The sequence below is a fragment of the Arvicola amphibius genome, chromosome X (genome assembly GCF_903992535.2).
Source record: "Arvicola amphibius chromosome X, mArvAmp1.2, whole genome shotgun sequence".
Taxonomy (NCBI): Eukaryota; Metazoa; Chordata; class Mammalia; order Rodentia; family Cricetidae; genus Arvicola; species Arvicola amphibius.
In genome coordinates, this window is record NC_052065.1 from 116,554,588 (window position 1) to 116,567,220 (window position 12,633).

The window sequence follows — 12,633 nt, forward strand, 5'->3', positions numbered from 1 at the left end:
CGCTCAGACAGCTTACCCCATTGTGTGAGCTTCAGGCCAATGAAAGACTCTGTCTCAGAAAAAAATTGGACAGCACCTCAGAAAACATACCCAAAGCTGTCCTTAGGAATCCACAACAATGTTTACAGATGCCTGCACGTGTGCACGCATGCAAACACGCAAGCTCACTCGCACACTCCCCCCCCCCCCCCCCACACACACACATACATTTGATCACCTGGTGTGGAGGTTCTCCTCCCTGGATACCCCACGAAAGCATACTAGGAGCTTACATACCACACACACCACTACAATCTCACAACCAACCTACCCCCCACCCCCACACACACAGAGGGAGGGAGCCATAGAATGAGTGAATTCTGGACCTTATGCCCAAAGGCTAATTTGATTAGCCTTAAAGGAGGTTCAGGTACCAGTGGTAAGAAATCAGGTGATACTACCCAACCTAATTCCTGCCTCCTGTCCCCTAAATCCAGTTACCTCACTGGTTTTTCTTATTATGTGGAGAGGATCTCTGTTTTTCTCTGGTCTTGACCTTAGCAGCAGTTTCCTTCTTCCCTTCCTTCCTTCCTTCCTTCCTTCCTGCCTGCCTGCCTTCCTTCCTTTCTTCTGTCTTTCTTTCATTCCATTCTTCATATGATCCTTCTTGTTCTTGAAAGAGAAGAATCCAGATAGGATGCAGTAGTTGAACAAGTAGTCAAGAGTGTAAGCAGAGCAATCACGGAGGCAAAGCAAACTGGTCAAGTTGAGATGTAGCAACCTAGATTCTCATGAGCACCGAGCTTAAATATCTCTTCTCACTGTTCATCTCTCCTTTGTGCTCCCCTAGTATGGATACTTGAAGGCAAACGGTGTGCTTTTCTCAGAAGCCTAGCTTTCCTAGAATTCAATTTTATAAATACGTAAGTGTATAAGATGCAAGAATATGTAAAGAAGTTTAAGAAACAGATGAAGTTTGCCAGGTATGGTGGTGCAAGCCTTTAATCCCAGTACTCTGGAGGCAGAGACAGATGAATCTCTGAGTTCTTGTCCAGTCTGGTTTATAGAGAAAGTTCCAGGACAGCCAGGACGACACAGAGAAAGTCAGATAAGTAAGAAGGAAGGAAGGAAAGAGGAAGGAAGCAAAGAAGGAAGGAAGAAAAATAAAGAGAGAAATAAAGAAAGAAAGAAAGAAAGAAAGAAAGAAAGAAAGAAAGAAAGAAAAGAAGAAAAGAGAAAACTAAGTTGAAAGTTTACTAGGCAAAATATATAGAGGACTCTGCATGCCACCCCGCAGAGGAAGTCTTGAGGCTGTTTTAATCTGATCCAGCTTATATGGACCACCAGCCCCCATTTTTGGTCACATCCTGTTTGGAAGGTCCTGAGCTGGCCCATCCAGAGTCTCCCACTGCCATTCTTCTTCTCTCATGACCTCAGGTAGGCCACCAAATTATATTTATGGCACTTCAGGACCTTAGGTAGCCTACCCATTCTATGGCCTGTCTTTTGTGGTCTGTTGGTCCCTCCCAGAGCTCACCTTATGCCTAATAGCTTCATTGACAACTGCCATCATATTGCAAGTCCAAGGTCTTTTCTAGTCTTTTTCCTTCGGCACAATGGAGACAGGATGGTGTCGGGATATCTGGCTCAGATCATGGATATTCCTCAGCTCATTTGGGGCAGTGCACCGTCCCTGAGAGAAAACCGCAGCCAGCGACAGCCAGCCCAGGCTTCCCAGAATCATGCTGAGTGGAAAGAGAAGATGATAAAACTGTACACCAGTCAGGGTGAGTCTAGCCATCTGGAAGTTTCTTTCTTGCTAATGTTTCAGGCCTGACCAACAAAATGCCGTTTAAGGCAGAATGGGCAACTCAGCCTACCTGGGACCGTGGGTACAGAACGGGTTGGTCTGGCCTGGTCGGAAAGGGCACTGAAGTAGACTCCAATAGTAGATGGATGGCTTCAGCCCGGGCAGGAGGCAGAATCCTCAAACCTTAAACCAGGACGGCAAGAATGAGGGGTTAGTCAGGCCTGAGAAGGGGCCCAGGATGCTGAACAGAGGGGAGAGCTACAGGGTGTACAGCCAGTCCCTTGTGGCCAAGGAAAGGATATGGTCCCAACGGAGCAGGTCCTGTCAGGTTCTCTGACTTCCAGGGGTGTCCATCTCACGCCAGGAAGCCCTCCAGAATAGAAAGCAAGGAGCACAAGGCTAAGGCCCTGCCTGTGGTTCCTATCTTCACAAGACCACGGATAGATGTGTGGAGATTTGGTCTCTACCGGGAACACATGAATTCATGGCTCCATCTCCGGATTTCAGGAGCTTTGTGACATCAGATTCATGCATCATAGCGCCCACTGTGGATAACGTGACAACCATTGCCAGGAGACGCATCAGAGCAGCTCCTCACAGTGACTGGCTGTCTCCTTCTCACAGCCCTGGCTCTTTTCCCCTTCTGCTCATGGTCCTTGCTGTCCTCACTGCTGGGCCCCACAGGCACATTCCCTGTTAGGTGTCATCCAATCTTCGACCACTAGATGTCGACAGAGATCCTGGTGAGAAGCTTTTCTGTTCTTTTCAGGCTGGGCCAACATTTCCAAGCACAGGTAGACTTTGTACTGGTCCACTGCAGGAAATTAGGGAGGCAGACAAACCAGCGTTCTCACTCTTTCCCCTCACACACTCATCTCTCTCTCTTTCATACACCCCTTCCAGTGACCAAAGTCTGAGAGGCAGTATCTGGCCCACCTGGGATCCCCTGCCTTGACTTTCTGATCCTTTTCCAAATCATAGAGTGGAGAGCAAGCAGTGGCCAGAGTCTAGGAAATGAGCCGTGAATGTGCCATCTTGGGTCTTTCTCAGTTTCCTGTATCTACTGCCTCCTTCATATGGTTACATACTGAGGGCCCAGGTTGTCTCCTGACCTCACAATGATCAGGATGACTAGGAGGCGTGACTTAATCATGGGTAACATCTTAGTTGCTCTGTGATTTTTGAGCTACTTATTCAGCCTCTCTGGGCCTTTTGCTTCTTGTGTACAATGTGGATGGCAACAATACTTATGATATGGCGTCATTGTAATGGTGAAGTAAATATGTAAATCTACAGACTATGTGGAGAATATGTGTGTGTGTTGTTATATAACATGGGCTAAATAAACATGGGCTAAGTAGCCCAGTGTGGCCTCACAGTTACAGATGGCTGTTAGTAAGTACTGCAAACTGAACTCAGGTCCTCTGTCTAAGAGCCCTATTGAGACCAACAGGTATCTCTTATTATTTCAGGTTTTGTTGATTTTAAATTTATGTGTATGGGTATTTTACTTGTGTGTGTGTCTGTGGATATGCCCACAGAGGTCATAAAATTGTGTTAGATCCCTTGGAACTGGAATAACAGGTAGCTGTGAGCCACCATTTGGGGTCTGGGGACGAAAGTCAGGTCTTCTTGAAGAGCCATCTCCTCAGCCCTGCCTCAAGACACATCTTTTACTTTAATATTTCCTTCTTTTTGAATTTTTCATTTACTTTTATCATTTTCTCCCTTCCCCAACTCCTCCCAACTCAACATCATGCTCTTTCTTTTGCTTAAAACAAACAAAAAGAGTCTGTTTAAAAGTCAAAAACAAAACCGTGGTGTTTTATTGATCCCGGGACTGCTGGGCGGGGGGCCTGTTCTGGGCTCTGTTTGCTCTACCCAGTGTCACTCCATTGAGAAAGCAGCTATCAATCACAAATTGCTACTTGGCTCGTTGTAGGGCTTTGTGGCCACTTCCCGTCCTTCATGCTGGGATTTTATCTGGCTTGAGCTCCTGCAGATCTCCTGAGTGATGTCATGTTCTCTGTGAGGTCGTATGTACATCAGCACTGTTGGTTCTGAGAACGATGTTGCTTTGGAGCCATCCACTACCTCCGGAGATTCAGTTAGATGCAGACTCCGTGCGTAATCACTCGTCACCGAGTGGGCTTTCGTGATTCAACTGCTTTAGAACCACCCCTGTTTGTGTAAACTCCTCGCCCACAATTTGGTCTGTCATGGGTTCCCTATCCAGGAGAAGTGTCGCTCAGTGCCATCATGGTGCTGCTAATGGTGACCGTGGCATATGGTGGAGACTCCTCGTGTGGCAATGGACAGCATGCAAAGATTATAGATCAGATTCAGTGAGTGGTAAGTGTACCAGCCTTCAAAGGCCATTCTCCACACACTCCCCAACAGTGCCACCTGCTGGGGGCTAAGTGCTTAAACAGCAATCTTGCAAACCCCACCAATCATCTAAGTAGACGAAACTGAACTGAGGGCAGAAGCTGTTCTCAGCAACCAGCACTAACTAAATGAGCAGGTATGTTGGGAAGAACATCCCAAATACTCCTGTCTTAGGAGTGGAGAATAATTTCCCCATAGGCTCAATATGGTTGTGGTGCCACCTAACAATCTGAGGAATTGATCTCTTCCAAATACCTAGAGAACATCACACTAAAGTATGAGAAAAGGTCAAAAGTATTTGTAGAAATAAAAGTTCTCATATCTAGTAAGCTAAAAGTCAAAATATCTGATATCCTATGAAAAACTTTCACATGAACAAAGACACAGTTGAAATACAACCAGAGTGAGGGGGAAGTCATTGATACTGATATGAATCTAGCACAGTTAGAAAGAAAGCGGAAATATGTGTTTAGAAGCAAGGGGAACCAGGCGGTGATGGTGCATGCCTTTAATCCCAGCACTCAGGAGGCAGATGCACAAGGATCTCTGTGAGTTCCCTGAGTTCCACAACAGGCTCCAAAGTGACACAGAGACACCCTGTCTCAAGAAGAAGAAAAAGGAGAAGAAGAAGAAGAAGAAGAAGAAGAAGAAGAAGAAGAAGAAGAAGAAGAAGAAGAAGAAGAAGAAGAGGAGGAGGAGGAGGAGGAGGAGGAGGAGGAGGAGGAGGAGGAGGAGGAGGAGGAGGAGGAGGAGGAGGAGAGGAGAAGAAGAGGAAAATAAAGCAACTACTAACTACAACCACAAATGTATCTTCAACGTAGAGACATGGAAGATATAAAGCCAGCCTGAATAAACTTCCTGGTATAGTGATGAAAATTATAATATGGGAAATAAAAACTGTACTGGTTAAATTCAGACATGACAAAGGATTCATGAACCCAAAGACCCGGCAGTAGAAACTACAAAATGAAACATACGGGGTGGGGGGGGCAAAATCAACAATAAAAATACCAGTGAGCTGTGAGACACAGGCAATTAATATCTCTTTCAGGAGGAGATACGTGAATAAAAGTATCTGTTAAAATCCATGTCTGATGAAAATGACAAAGTCACAGATTCAAGTTCCATGAACTTTCAGCACAGGGAACACTAAGGAAAGCTGACTGAAGCACATGATAACTCCGTGTGAAAAACAACACAGACGTACCCTGTGGAGGCGGGGAAACATGGTAAGTTCAGAGAAATAAAGGTGAGGATGGGGCCGTTTCTCAGCGGGGACATGGTGAACAAGTGGATAGCAGGGCAAGATCTTTAACTGGCGAAGGGAAGCGCCTCTGTCAACCTAGAATGGTTAAGGAAGTACTGCAGGGGGAAGGCAAATGGATCTAGAGGGAAACAGGGATCCACAGGAAGGGCCAGGTAGTATTCCCAGTGCTGGGATGCCTCACTCAGCCATGATGCTGGGGGTGGGGGTGGGGACTTGGTCCTGCCTCAACTTGATTTGTCGTGCTTTGTTGACTCCCACGGGAGGTCTGTCCCTTTCTGAAGGAGGAGGAAAGTATGGGGGTGGTAGGCAGGAGGTGGGGGGAGGGAATGTGAAGAGAGGAGGGAGGGGGAAAACTATGGTTGGTATATAAAATAAATAAAAAATTTAATAAAAGAAGTAAAAGAAAGGACTGGGTAGTGCCCAAATTAAATAAACCATGTGGTGCAACTACGTTAGGTTTATCTGTTGCTTATTTACTCTTTAAAATAGTTGCTTAAAGAAATGTACATATTATTGAGTATATGTCATATATAGAAATAACATGTCTGTATGATGCTGAGTATTGTTCTTTCAAGGTCTGGAAAGAATTGTGTTGGAATTTTGCTGGGTATTGTATTGAGTCTGTAGATTGCTTTTGGTAAAATAAATGGTCATTTTTACTATGTTAATCCTGATGATCCATGGGCATGGAAGACCTATCTTTCTTCAACGACCAGAAGATTTTATTTTTGCATTATATAGTACTTTAAGAAGGAACTTATATGTCAGTACTCCTGGTTAAATAGTGACAATGAATCAAGGCAAACCCATCAGGGATCATGTGTATTATAGTAACTTAATTATGCTTTATATAATTGATGTGTAATGGTTAAGCAAAACTTAATACATCAAGCAAACATTTTTGCATATATTTCCTTCTCTTTCCCTTTCTGTGCCTTTATCATTTGTTTGACTTTAAACAATTTTCTCCCTGGATAGCCCTATCTCCTGGAACTACCTCCTGTGCCTCCTTAAGACTGGCCAATGACAACACCATTTGTTAAATATGCTTTCTTTTTTTATTTGATAGGTTTTGCTTCTTTGTCAAAAATCAGGTGTTCAGAGGAGTGTGGATTAATATCCAGGTCTTCAATTCAGTTCCATTAGTCCTCCTGTCTGTTCTTATGCCAATGCCAGGCTTTTTTCAGTACTGTAGCTCTGTAGTAGAATTTGAAGTCAGGGATTGTAATGCCTCTAGAAGTTCTTTTCTTGTAGAGGATTGTTTTGGCTATAAATGCCCCTTGACCAAAGAATAAATTAGGAAAGTGTGGTACATTTATACAACGGAGTACTACACAGCAGAAAAAATAACGACATCTTGAATTTTTCAGGAAAATAGATGGATCTGGAAAACATTATTTTGAGTGAGGTAACCCAGACACAGAAAGACAATTATCAAATGTACTCACTCATAGGTGATTTTTAAACATAAAAGCAAACAAAACCAGCCTACAAACCACAATCCCATAGAATTTAGACAACAATTAGGACACTAAGTGAGACTCACATAGATCTAATCTACATGGGAAGTTGAAAAAGACAAGATCTCCTGAGTAAATTGGGAGCATGGGGACCTTGGGGGAGGGATGAGTGGGGGAGGGTAGAAGCAGGGAGGGGATCAGAGAAAAATGTAGAACTCAATAAAAATCAAGAAAAAAAGAAAATAAGATTGGCTAATGCTGGATCATATCCTTTTAATCCTTGCCATTCTTGCAATTTATATATATAGTGCTTTGGTATTTGATGGATCCATTTCAAAAGCCTTCAAACAATTGCCTGTTGCTCCCTGCCAACTTGGCATCTTCAATTTACAAGCACCGATACTCGGTAAGCAGCTTAAGGATATAGGTTGCAGTCTGGATGTATCTGTTGTCTCAATAATTACCCACACACCCTAAAAAGTTTACATGTTTTAGAAGCTATCTTCCAGTTCTGAGATTTGAAGGAATTATTTCCATTTTTAAGTCTTTAGCTATTAACAAAATCTTATCTATATCTTTTAAATCTATACCTGTAACCTTGGTGAAATCAGAACAGCCGTCACCAGAGCCATCTTTGGGGAATATTCCTCAATCACCCTCTCCTTTTAGTTTTCTGCATTCTGTTACAACACATAGTTTGGCAGGGTTTTTTTTTGCCACTTACTTCTACATTATCAAGCATCCTTGCCACACCTACTCCTTTAATTACTTGACCAAATACCACATTTCCCATCCAAATGGATTCGGAACTGTTGTGATAATGAACTGAGACCCAATTGTATTGGGAGCCTGCATTTGCCATGCTTGTAAATAATTTTCATCTTCGAATTTTTCACTATAAGTAATTTCTCCATCTATCCCATTCTGACTTGAGAAGTTTCTGCCTTGAACCATAAGTTCTTAGTAATTTGATGGAAACGGCATCCCTTAAAATACAGAGGTTTCTCAATTGTGGATCCAGTGCCTTTTTCTCCTGTACACAATGCAAGAAAATTTTATATCGGCCAACAATTCTAAAACAATTCAGCCAACTCACTACCTGTCCATGTTCAAATCAAATAAGACCCAAGGGTTTTTGGAGTTGGGAGGGCTTGGCAGGTCAGGGTGGGGGCAACATCTTCATTTCAGGCACCAGGAAGCAGGACTGAGAATTGAAGCTTTTTTATTTGTTTTATTTCCAATAAATTATTTATCTTTATTTTATGTGCATTTGTATGAAGGTGACAGGTCCCTTGGAACCAGAGTTGTAAACTGCCATGCGAGGGCTGGGAATTGAACCCAAGTCCTCTGGAAGAGCAGTCAGTGCTCTTAACTGCTGAGCCATCTCTGCAGTCCCGATAGACTTGAAGTTTTTATAATGCAGGTCTTTCACTTGCTTGGTTAGATTTACTCCACAATATTCTATATTATTTGAGGCTACTGTGAAGAGTGATTTCCCTGATTTCTTTCTCAGTCCATTTGTCATTTGTATGTAGGAGGGATATTTTTTTTTAAAAAAAATCTTGTATTCAGCCATTTTGCTAAAAGTGTTTATCAGCTATAGGAGTTACCTAGAGGAATTTTTGGAGTCACTTATGTATACTATCATATCATCTGCAAATAGTGAAAGTTTGACTTCTTCCTTTCCAATTTGTATTCCCTTGATCTCCTTTAGTTGCTGTGGGACAATGGTCTGTACCCTGTCACCTGTATTTTAAATAAACACTGATTGGCCAGTAGCCAGGCAGGAAGTAGAGGTAGGGCAATGAGAATTCTGGGAAGAGGGAAGTTTCAGTCTGTAGTTGTCACCCAGACAGAGAGGAAGCCAGACATGGAGCAAACAAGATGTGATTGCCTCATCGAAAAAGGTACCAAGCCATGTGGCTAACATAGACAAAGATAATGGGATGTAAGAAATTTAAGATGTAAGAAGGAGTTAATAAGAAGAAGCCTGAACTAATAGGCCAATCAGTTTATAGTTATTGTAGGCCTCTGTGTGTTTATTTGGGACTAAACGGCTATGAGACCTGGTGGGACAGAAACCCCAGTCAACATTCAGTTGTCTTATTGCTCTAGCTAGAACTTCAAGTACCATATTGAATAGATATGGAGAGAGTGGACAACCTTGTCTTGTTCCTAATTTTAGTGGAAATGTTGGCTATAGGTTTGCTATAAATTACCTTTATTATGTTGAGGTATGTTCCTTGTATTCCTAATGTTCCCAGAACTTTTATCATGAATGGGTATTGAATTTTGTCACAGATGTTTTATGCATATGCTGGTGCATTATATTTACTTAAAAATATATTTATATGTTTTTTGCCTTCCAAGATTTTATCGAGTGGTTTGGGTATAACGAAACTATTTTTTCCTGTTCTCCTTTTAAGGTAATTTATTTATTTATTTTACAACCCAACCACACTTTCCCCTTCCTCCTCTCTTCCCATTACCTCCCTCCACCTCCTGTCTCCCACCCCTATCCTATCCTTCTCCATTCAGAAAGGGGCAAGCTGCCTATGGGAGTCGAACAAAACATGGCATAACAAGTTGAGGTAGTACTAAGCTCCTCCACTTGTATTAAGGTTGGGAAAGGCAACCCAGTATGAAGAATAGGTTCCCAAGAGCCAGCCAAAGCCATGGGGACAGCCCCCGATCCTTCTAGGAGTCCCACAAGTAAAAGTATCCAACTGTCATAATATGTAGAGGGTCTAGGTCAGTTTCATACAGGCTCCTTGGTTGTTGATTCAGTCTCTGTGAGCTCCTGTGAACCAGGTTAGTTGTTTCTTTGGTTTTTTTGTGATGTCCTTGACCCCTCTGGCTCCTATAATCCTTTCTCCCTCTCCTTAGCAGGATCCCCCAAGCTTAGCCTAATATTTGGCTGTAGTGTAGTGTCCCAGTCCTTTAACTAGAACTAGGATATGCTAGTTCAGGCTATGTATTCACTATTGCTTAGGAGGCTTAGCTGGGGTCATCCTTGTAGATTCCTGGGAGTTTCCCTTATATTAGGTTTCTACCTGAGAATGAAATATTTCGCTCCCCTGTCTGTAGTGATTGGGAGCGGTGGGCTGCATTCCCGCCTGGCTCCCAGCCGCCTGGCTAGCTTATGCCCCAAAATAACAACACACGAACTGCATTCATTTAAACACTGCCTGGCTCATTAGTTCCAGCCTCTTACTCACATCTTGATTAACCCATATCTAATAATCTGTGTAGCACCACGAAGTGCTGCCTTACCAGGAAGATTCTAGCATATGTCCATCTTGGGCTGGAGCTTCATCGCGTCTGGCTCAGAGAGGAGAGGTATGGCATCTGTCTCAGCCATCTACCTCACTTCCTTCTTCCTGTTCTGTCTACTCCACCCACATAAGGGCTGGCCTATTAAATGGCCAAGGCAGTTTTCTTTATTAACAAATGAAATCAACACAAACAGAAGACTCTCCCATATCTTTTCCCCTTTTTCTGTTTAAACAAAAAAAGAAGGCTTTAAGTTTAACATAGCAAAATTACATATAACAAACAGTTATCAAGTAAGAATTACAGTTACAATATTTGTATCTATTTTATCTTTTATCATAACAAAGGAAAACAACTATAACTATCTATTCTTTAACTCCATCAAAGACTCCAGAAGGATATAATATTACCTAAGTAAATGAGAAGTAAGCAACTTACAAAACTCTAGAAATCACAGAGACATCTTACTGCCTGGACAGTCACCCAAAGTTCCTCTGTACCGTTGGGGCATCCATCTTTGGCCTTCAGGCCCATAGTTTCCAGCAGACATTTCCATGATGTAGGAAATTTCAAAGGCAGTTCAGTCAGTATCTGTGGTGTCCTGCAGAATGTCTTGCAGACTCTTTCATGAATCAGGAACCACGAAAGATCATCTCACCTATAGGCAAGTTCAGCAGTCCTCTCTCTGAGGGTTCTCTGTGTCCAGTTTATGCAATAGCCCAGGCAAGAGCAGTTTCTTGCCCAAATGGCTATTAAACTCCATAAGTAGCCTCTTCAATGCCCGTCTTCCTCTTGTAGTAGATTGGTGCTGCCAGGAGCAGACATGTCTCATTGTCATGAAAAGCCCTAAGTTATTAAAACATTTAAATGCCATATTCTGTAGTCTTTGAAAGATATGAAGGATGCCTATCTAACTGAAATATATCTCTATATATCTAGAAAATCTAACTAACATGACTACAAGCTTGACTATTATTGATGATTATGCATTAACAACCTATATTTCCTAATTATACATTACATTTTTAAATGAACTACACAATCACAATACCGTAATCAAGATCAGAAATACATATACATATAACAAAATTGACCTTAAAATCCATACCAATGCAAATTATTCATATCTGTATCATATCCCCCTTTATATGTAAAAGAACATTTATAAACAATATTTGGGAATATGGGTGCAGTTATTTCTCTCCAAACTGCTTCCTGCTGAATGGGGATGATGTTAATCAGATCTTTCATGGTGTAACCTGTGTGCTAGGTTCGTCTTAGTCGGCAGTTGAGCAAAGTAATTTTCTGAAGGTGTTCACAGCAACCTTTCAGGAGGGCATGGTCTATCATACCATATTGGGATAGAAGCAATCCATAGGGTCTCATCCTCTGTGAAAACAAAAGAAGAATCTCTTTTTCAAAGCATGATATCCTTAGATCCAAATTCTGAAGTCAAGATACCTTTAGAACATATATGCAGGTTTGGCTTGGCAGCCCATTTAATGAAATGGTTTTTTGTACTTAGCTCCTTCATAGTCAAACAATTCAAAGAAAACATAATAATACATAGAATCCAGGCTCTCTGAGAATTTTTTATTTTTACGTGGCTTATTTTTGTTTATTTTGTCTCTTTAAAGATTTTATCCTTTTTTAAGGCATTAACTTTATTCTCTATATTTTTCTCTCTCTCTCAAGCCTATGTACATTCATCCAACATTGTGACCCATTTAAAGGTCTTTTATGTCTGAATCTGTCCTATTGTGAATCTAATTATTTTACTGTCGAGGAGATGCTGAGAAGAAATTACAGTCCTTTTGTTTTGTTTTGTTTGTTTTGAGAAGAAGTTTCTATTTCTACTATGATTTTATTGAATATGTTTTCTGTGCTTTTGAATTGGAGTTAATTCTCCTTTTTAAAACCCTATTATTCTTATGTTTGGTCTTTTCATGATGACCCAGACTTCCTGGATGTTTTGTTTTAGGAATTTAATGAATTCAGCATTTTCTTTGACTGATGAATCTATTTCTTCTGTGGTATCCCCAATGCCTGAAATTTTCTCTTCCATCTCTTATATTCTGTTGGTGATGCTTGTATCAGTAATTCCTGTTCGAGAACCCAGATTTTCCATTTCCAGAATTCCCTTAGTTTGTGTTTTCTTTATTGCTTCTATTTCAAATTTCAAGTTTTGAACTGTTTAATTCACCTGTTTTTTTTTTTTCATTTTGTTGGTATTGTTTAAGGGATTTATCGATTCCCTCCATTTTTTGTTTGTCTCTTTCTTCATTTCATCAAGGGAATTTTTCATTTCCTCTTTAAGGGTCTCTATCTTCATAGTTATTTTTAAGTTATTTTCTTGTGCTTCAGCTACAGTGGAATGTTCAGGTCTTACTGTCATAGTTTAGCTGGATTCTGTTGGTGACATAATTGTCCTTTCTGTTATTGACTGTGTCCTTACA

The 12,633-nt window shown here is 41.4% G+C and overlaps 1 pseudogene; it reads right to left on the minus strand.

Annotated features, from left to right (window-relative positions):
• Nucleotides 1-6,331: 6,331 nt before the first annotated feature.
• The window catches only part of LOC119804457, a 54,691-nt pseudogene continuing 48,389 nt past the window's right edge, over nucleotides 6,332-12,633 (minus strand).